Consider the following 13,008-nt stretch of genomic DNA (forward strand, 5'->3'; position numbering starts at 1 on the left):
AAGTGTCTTTATCCGACTTTTGAGTTCAGAATGAACGTGATAGTACCTTTTATGTGCAGGCAGCAAAGAAAGTAGTGAAATGTGTAAGGATTTAAGACTCAGTGCTAGTATTTGCCCACCAGTGAGTCTAGACCAAGAGTAGACAATAAGTGTGCTGGAGAAGAAAGAATGAAATAAAATCCCTCTATAGTATTCAGGAAGGCCAAATTACTGATCGAAAGAATGTTCGCTTTCATTTGATGTGATCGAAGAGATATTGGGGGAATTGCTTATAACAAAACATCTGCCAATATTTCATAACCAGTGATTCACACTTTTGTGTTAGACATTTTATTCGTCAATTATATTTTAATAGGTTATGTTTTTAGAGCACTTACAGGTTTACAGGAAAATTGCACAGAAAACATACCTACTCTCCCTCCACCTGTATGCAGTTTCCCCTATTATTAACATCTTGCATTAGTATGGTACATTTCTTATAGTTGATTAACTAATACTGATACATTATTATTAACTAAAGTCCAGAGTGTACACAGGGCTCATCTTTGAACAGCTTTATGTGTTTTGACAAATACATGATGTCATGTATCTAACATTGTAGTATTTTATAAAATAGTTTGCCCTAAAAATCCTCTGTGCTCTATATATTCTTCCTTCCCTGCAAACCCCTGGCAACCACTGATTTTTTTTTTTTTTACTGTTTTTATTGTGTTGACTTTTCCAAAATGTTGGAATCATACTGTATATAACCTTTTCAGATTGGCTTCTGTCACTTAGCAATATGCATGTATGGTTCCTCTGTATCTTTTCATGGCTTGATAGATTATTTCTTCTTAGCATTGTCTATTCCATTGTATGGTTATATCACATTTTATCCATTCTCTTATTGAAGGACAATTGGTTGTTTCCAGGTTTTGGCAATTATGAATTAAGCTGCTGTAAACATTTCTGTGCAGGTATTTTGTGTGAACAAAAGTTTTCGACTCCATGGGATATATACCTAGGAGTGTAATTGCAGGATCATATGGTAAGACCATGTTTAGCTCTACAAAACACTGCCAATCTGTTTTCCAAAGTGACTTACCATTTTGCATTCCTACCTACTGCTCTACAACCTTGTCAGCATTGGTATTATCAATGTTTTGGATTTTAACCAGTCCAATAGGTATGGCATCTCATTATTTTAATTTGCATTTCCCTAATGATATATGATGTTGAGCATCTTTTCTTATGCTTATTTGCATCTGTATATCTTCTTTGATGGGTTATCTATTACAGATCTTTTGCCTATTTTTTAATTGGGTTGTTTGGTTTCTTATTGTTGAATTTTAAGAGTTCTTTGTATATCTTAGCTATAAGTCTTTTATCAGATGTATGTTTGGCAAACATTTTCTCCCAGTCTATGACTTATCTTTTCATTATCTTGACAGTGTCTTTCTCAAACAGAAGTTTTTAATTATAATGAAGTCTGACTTTTCAATTTTTCTTTGATGGATTATGTTTTTGGTGGGGTTATCTAAGAAGTCATTACCAAACCCAAGGTCATGTAGAGTTTTTTGTTGTCTTCTAGGAATTTTATAGTTTTGTGTTTTACATTTAGGTCTGCAACCCATTTGGGGTTAATTTTTGTGAAAGCTTTAAGGTCTGTATATAGATTCATTTTTTGCATGTGGATATCCCATGGTTCCAGCACCAATTTGCTAAAAGGACTGTCTTTCTCCATTAAAGTGCCTTTGCTGTTTGTCAGATATCAGTTGACTATGTGTGGATTGTGATTCTCCTTTAAAATAAAACTCGTGGGAAAGAAAGCATGTTGAAAATTGTTAATATTTTAGCTTGAAAGAGATATTCAAAATCTCCTATTGACAGCAAAGACTGAGTTAGAGAATAATTGGCTGTTGAGGTAGCCATAAAGAGTTGGCAGAAATTGACAGCTAAAATATACCAGAGTCATATTCTCCAATGTATTCTTGATTTTGTTGGGGCCTGAGTGTGTGGGAGTGAGGAGATTACCTGCAGCCAGAATTTTGTTCTCCTTCCCCTATATAAAGGATTGGACTGGAGGGTATATTCCCTTCTCTGCTCCTTTTTTACTTACTCTCTGACATGCAAGTTGTGAAGTTATCATTCAAATATAGTAGCTACTGCATTTTCATCAAACAATTATTTTTAGAATTACATTGCTGTCAATCTTAGCTTTGATGTGGTAATTCACAAAGCAAGCCAAATTAATTCACATTTTCTATGGCTATATCCCAGTTTTTCCTTAGCCCTGGAGCAAAATTGGTAAGAAAACTTCCCAGCCAGAAGTCCTCAAAAATGAGGACACTATGGAAAAACAATGCACTTAATAGCCTTGAAGTGTCAGTCTATTCAGGAATTAATGCTTTCATACATGAGTATTATTCCAGAAATATGTAACAGGAATATATAAATTCACTTAAGTTTAATCAAATGGCTAGATTCAATTTTCAGTAAAAATTGAAGACTTCTTTTCAGTCTGAAAATGGTGGGGAATTGGTTTCATAAATCTGTTAATGGATAATTTTCAAAAAAAGTAACATAAGTCATACAAATATAAAATGAACATGCATCAAAGATTTTATGTAACTGATTAATGAAATGAGGGAAACAGAAAAGCTATTACAATGAATTCAAAAGAGAATCCAAAGAACAAACATATTTATAAATCAGGAGTATTGAAATATGTTTGCAAAATGTTATTCCATCATGGGGAAGAGAAGTCAATTGAACCTTTTCTAGTCAGAATTTGTCGCATATTGGTAGACAAGAATTGTCAATAGAAAATTATTTTGCCTTGTTATTAGTTATCTACAACTTATAAGAGTTGTAAAATGGCTCCAACCCAAGAACAGGCTTAAGATAACCTAGAATGTACTCTAAACAATGCACAGTTTTCTGTTGAAGGTACTCAGTAATCGTTTTTGTTTATTCCAAATTTCTTTACAAATTTTTCTGTGCTTCTTTTTTCTTTCAATTATAGGACATTTGTATCACTTCAAAGATTATTGAGGCTGTGGGTACAATCAACTTTAATAAATTCTTCCTGAACCCAATCTAGACAATGAGATGTTTGTTTCATCACTAGGCTACCTTAGGTAAAACAACAAAGGACTGAAACAGGGATAAATTTGTAAAACGCAGCCAGAAATATATTAAAGTATGTTTATTTAGAAAAAATATATTCACTTGGCTCTCTCTCTTCTCCTTCTCCTCCTTTTTGAGACATGTTTCCCTTATTTCTCTCTCCTGATTATTGCCTGTATAGTTTTTTATCATTTTATATTTTTTCATCATGATACGTGTACTCTTGAGTCCCCATCCCTCTATTAACCACATTCCCCCATGCACCTCCTCTCTGGTGACCATCAGTTTGTTCTCTATAATTAAGAGTCTGTTTCTTAGTTTGCCTCTCTCTCTTTTTCTTTCCTTTGCTCATTTGTTTTGTTTCTTAAGTTCCACTATGAGTGAAATCATGGTATTTGTCTTTCTCTGACTGACTTACTTTGCTTAGCATTATAATCTCAGGTTCCATCCGTGTTGTTGCAAATGGCACGATTTCATTCTTTTTATGGCTGAATAATATTCCACTGTGTGTGTGTGTATGTATGTGTGTGTGTGTGTGTGTGTGTATCTCACATCTTTTTAATCTATTCATCTATTAATGGGCTGCTTCCATATCTTAGCTATTGTAAATAATCCTGCAATAAACATAGAGGTACATATATCCCTTTGAATTAGTGGTTTTGTATTTTTTAGTAAATACTCAGTAGTGTGATTACTGAGTCATAGGATAGTTCTAGTTTTAATTTTTTAAGGAATCTCCATACTGTTTTCCACGGTGGCTATACCAGTTTGCATTCCCACCAAGAGTGCACAAGTGTTCCTTTTTCTCCACATCCTCACCAACACTTGTTGTTTCTTGTGTTTTTGATTTTAACCATTCTGCCAGAAGTGATGGGTTATCTCATTGTAGTTTTGATTTGTGTTTCCCTGATGATGAATGATGCTGAGCATCTTTTCATGTGTTTGTTGGCCATCTGTGTATCTTCTTTGGAGAAATGTCTGTTCATGTCTTCTGCCCATTCTTTTAATTGGATTACTTGGTTTTTGGGTATTGAGTTGTTATCAGCTTTTTATATATTTTGGATGCTAACCCTTTATTGGATATGTCACTTGCAAATATTTTCTCCCATTCAGTAGGTTGCTTTTAGCTTTGATGTTTATTTATTTTTGAGAGAGAGAGAGAGAGAGAGGAGAGAGCATGAACAGGGGAGGGACAGAGCAGAGGGAGACACAGAATCTGAAACAGGCTCCAGGCTTAGAGTTGTCAGAACAGAACCTGACGCAGGGCCTGACCCATGAACTGTGAGAACATGACCTGAGCAGAAGTTGGACGCTTAATCAACTGAGCCATCCAGGAGCCCCTGCTTTTAGTTTATTGACTGTTTCCTTCACTGTTAAGAAACTTTTATTTTGATGTAGTTCCAATAGTTTATTTTTGCTTTCATTGCCCCTGCCTCATGAGACAAGTCTGGAAAAATACTGCTATGGCCGGTGTTGGAGAAATTACTGCCTGTGCTCTCTTCTAGGATTTTTATGGATTCAGGTCTCACATTTAGGTATTTAATACACTTTGAGTTTATTTTTGTATGTGGTAAAAGAAGATAGTTCAGTTTTATTCTTTTACATTTGGCTGTCCAGTTTTCCCAACATTATTTGTTGAAGAGACCATCTTTTTTCCATTGAATAGTCATTCCTCTTTGTTGAAGATTAATTGACCATATAATTGTGGGTTTATTTCTAGGTTTTCTGTTCTATTCCACTGATCTATGTGTCTCTTCTTGACTATATAGTTTTGTAGCTTATAACCCACTTTTTTTCAGCTTATATAACTGATACTTAGGCAATGAGTATGTGAGAACTCTCAATACTTTGATGAGGCAATACTTTCTATTATTAATATATTAATTAGTATTTGTTGTTTCCTCTAGATCCTTTCTTCATACAGGTCTAAATGTTTAGAGAGGAACCTGCAGAAATGGGTCACTGATATCTCTCCCTTTTATTTTGGTTTAGGTACTGGATTGGTTTTTTTTTTTAATGTTTATTTATTTTTGAGAGAGAGAGACAGAGAGAGACAGAGAACAAGCAGGGAAGGGGCTTAGAAAGAGACAGAATCTGAAGTGGGCTCCAGGCTCCAAGCTGACAGCACAGAGCCCAACGCAGGGCTCAAACTCACAAACCACGAGATCATGGCCTGAGCCAAAGTCGGACGCTTAACCGACTGAGCCACCCAGGTGCCCCTGGTTTAGGTACTGTTTAATGGATTTTTTTGTCCAATGCTTTAAATGGTACTCCGGTGAGTGCGTTTCAAAGGAATGAAGGCTTGTATCATATCAGCACCTATACTAGGAAGTCTCTTAAGGGCAAGTATAATCTTCCTAGAAACCATGGAAGAACTTCTTTTCTCTCTGGAGTAAGGGCTTTCATATAAACAGGAGCTACAGCTCCTGCTTTAGAACGTATCCAAGGAACGGACACCCGAACTTCTGCACAGCCTGCCCTCACTTAAAGAGCTTGCCCAGGCACGCCCTCCTCTCGGATCAGACGATCCATGGCACTCGGAGTCATCCTGACATTTGCACTTACTGTGCTGCCCTTGAGTCTCCTGAGTATTTTTCCTATGTAGCTGGATGTTCCAACTCACAGTCATAATGTTTACTGCAGCCGGCACACAGATAAAGTTTGCTAAGCTCTATTCAGAACATCATCAACAAACATCCATGCTCCTGACTACTGCGTAGAACTTGGCTGAGGGAATACTGCCTCCTCACCTTGCCTACCGTAAACACAAAGAAAAATACAACTAAGTCTATTTCCCTAGCTTAGGGTACAAATATGATTATATTTTCCATATCAGTGGCTAAATTTTAGAAGAGCATAGCATCTTCCTTTTGGGCTCTCTTCTCCCTTTGGGTTGGTCTGGAATTGTGGAACGAATCTGAATTAGTTGAGAAAAGGTGAGTTCTGCCTTTGTACTAAGCAGGACACTGGCAGGTTGGCCGGGTGTGGAGGTGTTTGCAGCCACAGGCACGTTCTCTGCTAGGCCTTCAGTGTCACACACACCCATATGCACAGTGTTGAGGTGGAGCCAAAGGCCATTTTCCCTGGTACTGCAGGTAAACAACTCTCTGGGGTCCGTGGTATCTTCTCTGACCAGCAGGCTCTGGTCTGAGCCATTCTGGCCCTCTCTATTCATGAGAAAATACCTTGGGATTTTAGCAAAGGGGTTTGGACTGGAGCGTTCCTTCTCTTCAGAAGTATACAAATTATCATGGCACTTCCCAGAGCTCCAAGGGGAGAGGGGGGACCTTTATCAAGCCACAAAAAGTAAAATGGTCCAGTTGTACCTTGTTCCCAGGCTGATGGGTATTTATTCAATTTTCTGAAATAAAAAGACGACTTACTGTCTTCCCCTTTAGCTAAAAAGAAGCAAACCTTTTTGAAAATTTCACCTCACTTCATTTCATACAAAGAGTAACCACACTTACTCAGTCGTCATCAACAAATCATTTATTTTACTTTAAAAAAATGATTTTAAGTTCTCGAAAATAGTATGTGCTAATTGTAGAATCTTTGAAGAAAGATCATGTATTTTCAAAGTGAAAAAAGCCAGGTGACACCTGTCAGCCTGACTTCCAAAGCACTAGCAGGACGACATCTCTTAGTTTTCTATTTGGACTGAGCCCAAAGTGGGGGGAACACCCAACATCTTAAAGGTCCAAACTTGGAAGGAACCCCGCTCTAGTCTGCAGAGAGAAAATTAAATCCTTAGCGGCCCCCTGAGGGGAAGGGAGAGAACAGAGCAGCAAAAACTCAGGAAGCACAAGGCTAATGCAATCATCAAATGGAGAGAAAAGTCATGATGCTTGCATTTAGTAAATAACTGTGAAACTCCAGGTGGTAGAAATCTTTGATTGTGGCAAGCATCCTCATAAATTTCAATCTTCAAATGATTCTTCCTGGTAAGACTTCAGTGAACACGCGAAATTACGACCCATTTACCTTACCCATTTCTGTTTTGTGTGAAGAGAGGACTTGGTGATCACAGATAATATCTCTGCTTTCTGGGAACTCCAGGTTAAGACAAGCACTAACTATGTGCAGGGAAAAAAGACTACTGAAGTGTGTCACCCAAAAGCTGATTTTATGACCTGCATTGGGAATGCAGAAACACAAACTGTAGCATTTGTTTATGTGTAGATATTTTATTTTTTATATTTTTCTCCAATGGCATCTACTGAAGGGAGAATTGAGGAAAAACAGTATTAGAATGGAACATTAAATAAGCTATATAGTATATAATTAGGGCATATGGAGCTATGTAACAAAGGAGAAATGGCAAACAAAGGTAGTGGTTTCATGGGATGGTAATCCTAGGAACTGTGGCCGTAAGTTTTTCCCAGAATGTATTTTATTTCTCACCTTTAGTTTCAGTTGTAGATATTTCTTTCTGGATTCCCATGCCAAATCTCAACTCATCTTTCCTTAATAATCAATTAGTTTTTCTCTTAAAATGCCAACTGGTACATGTTTGCATAAGGTTGTAACTTTCTTCACAGACATATCATCATCCTATCCGGATGTCTGATCATTGGAAGATGTTTTAGGAAAACTGAACACCCACTCAAAGTTAAATCTCAAAATTGAATGTCATTGTTACATATTTTCTGATACTTGGTGGTTTAGATTTCAGAATTCCTATGCTAATGGCATTATAAATTTTCCTTTAAACTGGGAAATTGACAAAGAAGCAACTGGTTTCATTACTGACGGCTTTGAAAATAGTTCAAGGGGAGATAGTTAACTTTCATTTTATTAGTCATTTCATTTTTTAATTTTTTAGGTTTATTTATTTATTTTGAGAGAGAGAGTGTGTGTTCAGGAGGGACAGAGGAAGAGGGAGAGAGAGAGGACCCTAAGCAGGCTCCATGCTGTCATCACAGAGCCTGATGCAGGGATCCAACTTGCAAACCATGAGATCATGAACCTGAACCGAACCCAGTTCGGTGCCTGAACCCAGGCACTCCTATCTTATTTTATTTTATTTTATTTGAGAGACAGAGAGAGAGACAGAGAGAGAGAGAGAGAGAGAGAGATTGAGGATGAGCAGGGCAGAGGAGCAGAGGGAGAGAGAGAGTCTTAGGCAGGCTCCATGCTCGGCACGGAGCCTGACACAGGGCTCGATCCCACCACCCTGGGATCATCACCTGGACTGAAATCAAGAGTCCGACACTTAACCAACTGAGCCACCCCAGCACCCCTTATTAGTCATTTTAAAGCACTCCATAATGAAGAGTAGATACCATTATTTTCGGTATTCCTGAAGAATCTCCCCAGCCTGCATGTCTGTTTTGATCTGAATGTTTTAAAAACACAGCATCCCACCTCCCCTGACTCACCATTTCCACCCCAACTTTGTCTTCTCAAACAAGAACCTCTTCTACATCCTCCTTGGCAAGTTTCTGCCTCAGTATGGTCAGTCATGTGGATCTCCATGTAAGTGCGTCTTTTCCCAGGTGCATCCACCTGGGGTCTATTTGTCACTATGAAAGAAAAGACCATGGAAATGCTTAACTGGGATGCTCTTGGTGGAAGCAGCCCCTGGTGACTACTCCAGATAATCCCCAGTGCCATCCAGTCATGCACTTAGTGAGGCACGTGAAAAGTCACAAGGCACAGCATAGGGAATATGGTCAGTGATACAATAATTTTGTATGATGACAGATGATAGCTACACTTACTGTGGTGAGCATTTTGTGATATATATAACTGCCAAAGCACTGTGTTGTACACCTGAAACTAATATAATATTGTATGGCAACTGTACTTCCATAAAAAATAAAAATAGGGGTGCCTGAGTGGATCAGTCGGTTAAGCGTCTGACTCTTAATTTTCGGCTCAGGTCATGATCTCATGGTTGTGGGATCAAGCCCCATGTGGGGCTCCGCACTGAGTGTGGAGCCTGCTTGGGATTCTCTCTCCTTTCTCTGCCCCTACCTTGCTCTCATGTACATGCTCTCTCTCTCAAATAAAAATAAATAAATAAATAAATAAATAAATAAATAAATAAATAAAAATAATGACAATTTAAAAAGAAAAAAGAAAAAAGGAAAGTCACAAGATAGGAGATATTTGTGCAACCAGACTTCCTTAATTTGTTCTCAGGCAAACGTGGCATTGATCTATCAAAAATGTGAATGGCTCATATCTAGATAAAATAACCAGTGTTACTTTCTTTTCCCAGGCTGTACATTGGCTGGGTTTTGATGTGTGTTTTAAATTCTGGCTCTTGTCAAAAAAAAAAAAAAATTTTTTTTTTAATCATCTTGCAAACAATGCTTCCACATCTCAGAAAATAGCAGAGGGCTCTACTTGGAAAGGGAAGGATTCTAAAAGACTAAATTGTAGTTGCCACCACAATTTAGCAGGATTTTGTACTTAATACAATAAGTTTTGGCAAGAGTTTGGCTAGTTTCTTTCCTGCCCGTGGCTGTTATTTGCTCAGCCTGCTTTATTCTTAGCTGCATTTTCAAAGCAGAATCCCTGCTGGGTTTTGCATCACTCGGAAGGCAGGGGTCCTATTCTTTCAGCTTCTTGAACTGAACTGGAATCTGTGGTCTGGTACCAGGAAATGTGTTTTCTGCATTTTTTTTTTTCTTTCTGGGCAGTATAACAATGAATTGCAAATTAATGTTAAAGTCTTAGTTGATTTTTAATACCACATGAACAGTTCCTGTGGAAACACTATAGCTTTGTATAGAATTACTGGGGACTCATTGTTCCCCAAATGCCAGATTTTTGCACAATGCCAACTTCAGGGCAAACTTGATGAAAGGGACACATTTTTAGGGTTTGGGATGACTGGGGAATAGCTGTCTAATTTTCAACTGATAAGACTTGGAGACCCTTTAGGAAACTTCTGCTTATGGAATAGAGATTGCGTTGAAATTATTTCTGTTGCCCTAAATACTGTAAATTCTGGTGGTAACTTCATGTATCCACGAGTCATTTGAATCTTCTCTTTCAAAATGACCTCCACGTTTGCAGACATATTACAATCAGACTTGGGTCCTGTCACTTAGTTTCCCCCGGGACAGGAGCTCTAGGAAAGTGCAGATCACTTGGCAGGACTACAACCTGCCTAGGTTTGTCACCCTGTCCTGCCTTTGTGCTCTGGACTATTGTTCTCCCCTGTGAAACACTCAAACCCTGTCTTTGCAGCTAATCCAAATCCTTTTCTGTCGTGAAGTCTTGTTAGGAGTCTTATTTCCACAGAAGAAGAAATCTGTCCCCTTTTCTTAGTAGGATAAGGGCTATGATGGGAAACTTTGCTCCTCTCCATCTTCTCCCCTCTCCCCCTGAGAGAAGGAGGGGGCAGTCTGGCTAGAACTTGACATCTGTTGAGTTTGAGCCAAATTGGCTGGTGGGAGAATAACTGGGCCCCAGAAACAAGATTCAGGCTCTACCCATTCATTTTCTTTCATTCCATCTGTTTGGCATTTCTTCTCTCCCCTTCACTTTGGATCCAGGGACAGGAGATGCTCCTCTGCTTTCTGTCCTCAAGCCATAAGCACATCTGGATGGGGTCAAGTTCCATGGCAGATGGTCCTTCTTTTTGTAGCATTCAGAATCTCTTCAAATGTCCTCCTGTCGCTTCAGGCAGTCCTGAGAGTGTGAGGATTCTTTTAACTGGATTCATAATATCACTAGAAAACCCACTTAAGCCCCAACTGATATGATGTATTCCAACCTAGCTTTTATCAGAGAGTCCTGCCTTGGAGTTTGTACAAGGCTTTCATAGATTCAAAAAAATGATACTTGTTTCCTATACGGCCAGTGATACTTGGGTTGCACAGTCTGTTGGCCAGATACTTAATGTCTTTGGCTTGATCCCTCTTTAGGATATCGTAGCTCCACTGGGATTTCTTACTACTTTCAAATCAAAAGTCGGTATATACTCATAAAGGGTCCATGCTTCTTTCTTTATTGATAAAATATATTTTTCCTGACCATAGGAAGTACACTGTCATGTTCAGGGCTTGTAATTAATTCAGAGCCAAATTGAAGCAACGTGGTAGCAATAATTCTAAATTCCTATGGTTAAGCCATTTCAGCTTACCTCCTTAAAACCTCATCTCCATCCTTGGTTCTGTAGTTCAAAGTAAAGTAAAGGAGGAACAGAATTCGGTCTTAGCACTGAAACTCAAAATTCCCAAATAGCAGCCCCAGCAACTATAACACCACCACTTTGATTATCATTTGCTCACATAAATACCATTTGTTTTATAGCTACACTCCTGGTTAGCCAATGAAATGCAAAAATAATTTTACTAAAACTTATTTTTCATACTTATGCCTATCTTCAGAGGTTCTGATGGCCCTGGGACAAGCCTTACCAAGATGCAGTGGGGACCTTGTCCTCTAAGGCCCCTAAAGAAGTCAAGCCATCACTCTGGTCTGAGATCCCAGAAAGACTTTCTCTCAATTACAGGAGTGAATCTCTCTACACACAAGAACGTTTCCTCTAACCTAGTTTTAGGTTCTAGAAAAACCTATCCTGATTCCAAAATGAATCCTCTTCTCTCCAAACAAACTGGACCTGTGCCGTAAGTTACTAGGCAAAGCTGTAATTAATACTCCAGCACTGAAGCTTGTGAGGCTGAACCATTTTGTCACCAAAAACCATAAGGGCACCAGCTGCAGGAGGCACTCTAAAATTTTGGGCTCCCCATATGGATCTTTGCCCTCCAAATACTACTTCCTCTGTTTAGGTATAAGTTTTCCTTGCCCAAATTCCTATGTGGGTATTTAGTGCCTAGAATGCTAATCACACGGAGATGCTACTTCTGGGTTCTTAACCGGTGAACACAGGCAAAAAGAAGTCAAATGCACCTTGCAGTAGGGTCAGCCTTGTTGGCTTGGCAGCCTCTGATAAACGATGTTAGATGGTGAAGCTAAGGCTTATGTGAAGGTGAAGGTCAGAATTTCCTCCTTTCTTCCCAGTCTGGGACGTGTTCTTTATCTGTAGGGAGAACTATTTCCACAGAGCACACATTTTCCCCAACCACCCGTACAGAGAATTATGACGTTAATAACCCAGTGGCCAGCAGAACAGAGAGAACCAGCTGAGAGACAGACTGGCATATTGTTGGCATTTCAATGCTATGCCTCATCCCCACCCTGGTCAGCTTTGTAAATACATGTCAGATTACTCTCTGTCTTGCTAAACAAATCTGTTTTTATTCCAATGAGGAAGAATGAATAAAGGGACAGAGAGAAGACCCAGAAGTATTCCCCTCCAGTTCTCCCTCATCTCTACAGAAACGTGAAGGGGAAGCAATGCCTCCCCTCCCACCGACAGCTTCCAACCACAATGAGGACACTGCACTTGTTTTGGACGAAAGCATTCTCGTTGGGTGTTGCTCTGGGAGATACAAGATATATTAGAAAAATGTTTATGAAACTTCAAAAGCTTAGCTTTTAGCTTTAAATTACTTTGTAAACAGCCAATAGATTAACATTTTTTTTTTCTTTTTTTTTGCTTGTTATAAAACAGGATTGGGTATATCTCTTGCTTGGTTCCTTTGAGCCCCGAGACCTAGAAATGGGAAATCTGGTTTATACAGAAAAAACTCCAACTCTCAAGGTCAATCAGCATATTGATGAGCTAGAATTTCTTTATTTATTGAATCTGCTTATTCTGCCTCATATCAAACAGCGTTGTCCATATGCTTTTCTCACAAAGAAAGCTGCAGGGTATTGCATAAAACTGCTGAATCATCGCCATGGTCGGGCTGAACGCAGTGTTCAGGAGACAGCTCTTCTCTCAACAAAGATTTCCTGAGAAATTTCTTACTATATGCCACCCAAGGCTTGCTGAAGTCCTGGGGATGTGATGAGAGATGTTGCCTTTTCCTTATC

Source organism: Panthera pardus, unplaced genomic scaffold (genome assembly GCF_024362965.1).
Source record: "Panthera pardus isolate Hobbes unplaced genomic scaffold, ASM2436296v1 HiC_scaffold_17, whole genome shotgun sequence".
Lineage (NCBI taxonomy): Eukaryota > Metazoa > Chordata > Mammalia > Carnivora > Felidae > Panthera > Panthera pardus.